This window comes from Marmota monax, unplaced genomic scaffold (genome assembly GCF_021218885.2).
Source record: "Marmota monax isolate L192 unplaced genomic scaffold, Marmota_monax_Labrador192_F-V1.1 WCK01_AAM20220418_F8-fsc00442, whole genome shotgun sequence".
NCBI lineage: Eukaryota > Metazoa > Chordata > Mammalia > Rodentia > Sciuridae > Marmota > Marmota monax.
In genome coordinates this window covers 146,403-150,795 of record NW_026692662.1, presented here as the reverse complement: position 1 = coordinate 150,795, position 4,393 = coordinate 146,403, and the positions used below count along the sequence as shown (strand labels likewise).

Below are 4,393 nucleotides of genomic sequence, written 5' to 3'. Positions count from 1 at the left end.
GGAAGACAAACAAAGAAAGGCACAAAGTATTTTACCGGTGGCATTCCAGGTGGCTGTTCTCTGGTTTTATCACATAGCAAATTCACAAACAGAAAACAAATCTTTGATGCTGTGCCCACTTGAATGCATTGTGAGGAGCAAAAAAAATGATAATACTGTGCACTGGATGGGGAGGTGAAGTCTGGAAATGTGAGGACAGACAAAAATTTTAAGGATCCACTGACTGCCCAGACATGGGCTAGTTTGGGAAAAGCAAGGTGACTCCTGGGTAGAAAAAGGTACACAGACCCCTCAGACTAGCATCTATCACACAGGGGCCCCACACCAGGGACAGGATCCCTTGAGACCCGCAGCCTTCACTTCACACTGAGAGCCTAGGGCTAGGGCCCAGCTATGCAGAGAGGGTTTTGCCAAAATGGCTGCTGACTAAAATAGCTGCCAACCAGCTAGAACACTGGGAAACCCAACCTGGAACAGCCCACACCATGGCCTGAAGGCATCAAGGGCTGAGCTGTAGCAGCATCTGACTCAGATCTGGCTTGGCTGACTCTGGAGCTGACAGTGGGAGGCCAGAGTCCAGCCACAGCTGGTTCACCACTTGTAACAAGCATACTTCCCACCTGACCAGACCTGCCCCACACACTCACCATGTTCCACCTTCTGGGGAGACCTGACATCCTTCTTGTGAACCTCATAGCACCTGTAGGACACAGGGAGACAAATGTGAGCCAGAGCCACTTGGGCCTCACACAGCAGAGAAGACACAGTCCTGGATATGGATTCTGAGCTCCACAGGGTGAGAGATACCGGCCTCTGAGACTGTGGAAGGCCACCCCCTCCCACCAGCTGCCTGCTGACTGGCCAGGGCTCCACAAGACCCCTCTCTCATCCCAACCCAAATATGCACACTCTGGGGCCCTGCCTGACAGGAGATGTATCATGCTCCTGGATACATAGGCCAGGAAGACAAGGTATTGGCAAAAGCCCTTTTCAGGCAGGACTTCCTCCCAGCAAGGGGACCTGCCCCACCAGGGGGACATTTCCACTTATGCAGAGCTGAGCCTGGCTTTCCACAGCAGGCCCTGTTGGCTAGGAAGCTCTTCTGGGCACAGAGTCCCAGGCATATGTGAGGAATTACAGCCTTGGTTCCAAGGCAGCCTACCCTGACTTCAGAGAAGGTGTTGTTGCCTGGTCAGGCCTGACTAGTAAGGAGGGAGCCAGGCATAAATCACTTGGGAAGAGGCCAGGACTTCATGGGAAAGGCCTCCTTACTCTGCCAACTCATTTTCAAACAAACAAAAAAATAAAGAAAAATAAAAAATACAATCAGGAGATATGAATATTAAGTGCATAAAAAACTAATTACATGGCAATAAAAAAAACTCAAAGAAATAAAAAGCAAACATTTGAACCAGCTCAGGTAAGGAGCCTGCTTCACCAGGAATTCAGAATGAAAACCTACTTGTGTAGAGGTAAACACATTCCCAAGTTGGCAGCAAGACTCTTACTGCTGAAATGTGACCCCAGGAGGGCTCATTCCCTGGGTCCAGAGGGGTACACCTAAGGATTTATCTCTCAGAATCCACCATTCCATGACCTATGTGTTTACTTAATAAGAAGATTAAGATTAAAAAAAAAAACTTCTAAAAGAAGAAAGGGATACACTCAAATATATTAAAAATGAGACTCCTTCATGAAACTGCAATAGGGTTCAATAAGACTGCTCTACCTCAGGATAAATGTCTGCAGTTTTTACAAAGGAAAATGAATTCACATACAGGGAATATTAAAAGGAAAAACAAATGACCTCACAAATGAATTAAACATGAGAAAATTACTGAAAACTTTCCCAAGAACATTGAAATACACAGAAAATAATTCATGCAAATGATATTTAGTAAAAAGAAATATATGGTGACATGGAAATAAACCAGGATAGACAGGTGTAAGACATAAACACACATATATGGACAACCAGAGCTGATCCAGACATTGCACTGGAATTTTCTAGTAATTTAAATTTATCCATAGTCTATAACCTGACAATGTTTTTCCAATGTGTACAACATTTATGAAATGTGCTCACTTGAGGGCCAAATTTAAAAAAAAAAATAATGAAATTACCAAGAACAAAAAGTTAAACTGGAAACAAGTGAGGTTTCTGAAACAGGAACATGGAAGGGATCTGGAAAACCCACAGCCTCAGACAGCACTAGGAGTCTAGCCAACTGAGGCAGAGAATCCCTACAATACAAGTTACAGCACCACAGTGGTAGAGCACTAATGGTAACATTCAGTATTGAAAACTCAACTAAGACAAAACCAAGTAAAATTCTGCTTCCTTGTTGATGGTAAACTATAAGGAATGACAGAAAGAATTGGCACTGAACTTATCTCCAGGCAGAGGTAGGGAAGGGCAATGAGAGAAGGCAGCCAGCCCAGGGCCATTCACCTCTATTTAGATGGGGACATATGGGTGTTTAAATTCATACTAAACTGAGCATTTAAAAAATTTATTTAAGTGGGACACAATGGCTCATGCCTGTAATCCCAGAGGCTCAGGAGGTTGAGGTAAGAGTATCAAGGCTTCAAAGCCAGCCTGAGAAACTTAGAGATGCCCTAATTAACTCAAGGAGATCTTGTCTCTAAATAAAATATAAAAAATGGCTGAGGATGTATCTCAGTGGTTAAGAGCCCTTGGGTTCAGACCCCAGATTGGTCAAAGGGGAGGGAGAGGAGGGGAGAGGCTGTGGGGATTGGAAAGAAAGTGGAACAAGATGGGTAGCATTACCTTAGATAGATAATTGCACAAATGTTTTGACTCTACTTCATGTACAACCAGGGAAATGAAAATGTGTGCTCCATTTGTGTACAATAAATTGAAATGCATTCTGCTGTCATGTATAACTAATTAGAACAAATAAAATTAAACAACCATGAGTGGATGATAAAGTGTGTAGAATCTTAACGTTTACAAACTATGTAAAACCTGGAATCATTGACTGTTCAGAAACTACACAGATGGATCATGGGTGGTGGTGAGCAGATGAAAGAGAAAAGAGATAAATCTGCATTGTTCCAGTAGCTCCCCATTCCACCTCTCTCTGAGGAAAGGCTGAGCTTGATGAGATTCTGAGCCAGGCTAGTGCCGGCAGCAGATTCAGTGATGGTGAGCTGCTATCAGTAGATCTTCCACTGGGCTCACAATATTCACCTGTGCTCCAGACATCTGATGGATCTCATTTGTTTTGGCACCTTGACACCTGATTTTGCAGCCATTTAAGTTGTTTGGGACACTGAGTTTATGAGTAGCCTGACCAGGTGCATGCAAACCTGCTGGATGGCCTTTCACATCTGAAGAGCTGGATTCAATGCTGCTGAATCAGGTGGAACATGGGTCATAAGACAATGAAACTGTTGCATTGCCAACTTGTGCAGCTTGGTCAAGGATAGTTAGGGAATGGCAGACTGTCCTTGAGTGGCACAGGTCTCTAGAGGGGTCCCTTTATGTCAAGGTTGAGGCACATGTATGAGGTGCTGTGGGAAAAGCTTGCATTCTCACTGCCTGTGCTGTACCTGTCCTGGCCCCTGCAAAGAAGACTGCAGAAGGTGGCATCTTGGGCAGTATGGGATGAAAAAACGTTTGGGGACTTCAATATGACTATGCACATCTGTTTGACACATTCAGTGATGGATTGCAGAATGCCTGCTATAACAAAGGCCTACTCAGCTGCATTGGGTAGCATGTCCTTGCCACCTAGGCCTGAGCCCTTGTGCTCTCTTGAATCTCCATCCCATAACCACCTTTTCCAATGAGGGAGACACACACTGACTAGTAGGGACCACCAGGCTCAGAGTGACTGAGGTCTTTTAGCAGCTGTGCTGTTGTTCAGAGAGTTGCTGATGTCCTCTTCCAGTTTGTCAATAACAAATTTTAAAGGCAGCATTAGTGGGCCCAGCCAGTGTGACCATTCTCTCAGGACAGTTCCCTCTGCAACATTCATATGTGCAGCACTCTCCTCCCACATCTTCTTAACTGACTCTCCTTTCAGAAAGATACTGCCATCTTCCTTTCCACACATAAGTAGCTGAATGCTGTGACACTGAATCCTCCTTTAATCCCACTGGTGTCCATGTTGAGCAGAGTTCTAGAGAATTGAACTTTGAGTGCTCAAGACTGTGATATTAGTGGGGGGGTGAAAGGCAAAACCTGCAGGTGTGGTGCCACTGACTGGGAAAAAAAGAGATTGGGCAGGAAGAGGAAGGGGGAAAGCTGGGAATGAAGAATAAAGGAGCACAGAAGAGAAAGGGGGTGGAAGAGGAAGAGGGGGTGGGGAAGGAAGGAACTGGATTAAGAAAAGGATGAATAGGAAGGCAGGTAGAAGAAAGAGAG

At 44.9% G+C, this 4,393-nt stretch overlaps 1 pseudogene; it reads right to left on the bottom strand.

Annotated features, from left to right (window-relative positions):
- Positions 1-499: 499 nt before the first annotated feature.
- Positions 500-4,135, bottom strand: LOC124093908 (poly(rC)-binding protein 2-like; annotated as a pseudogene).
- Between the last annotated feature and the right edge of the window lie 258 nt (positions 4,136-4,393).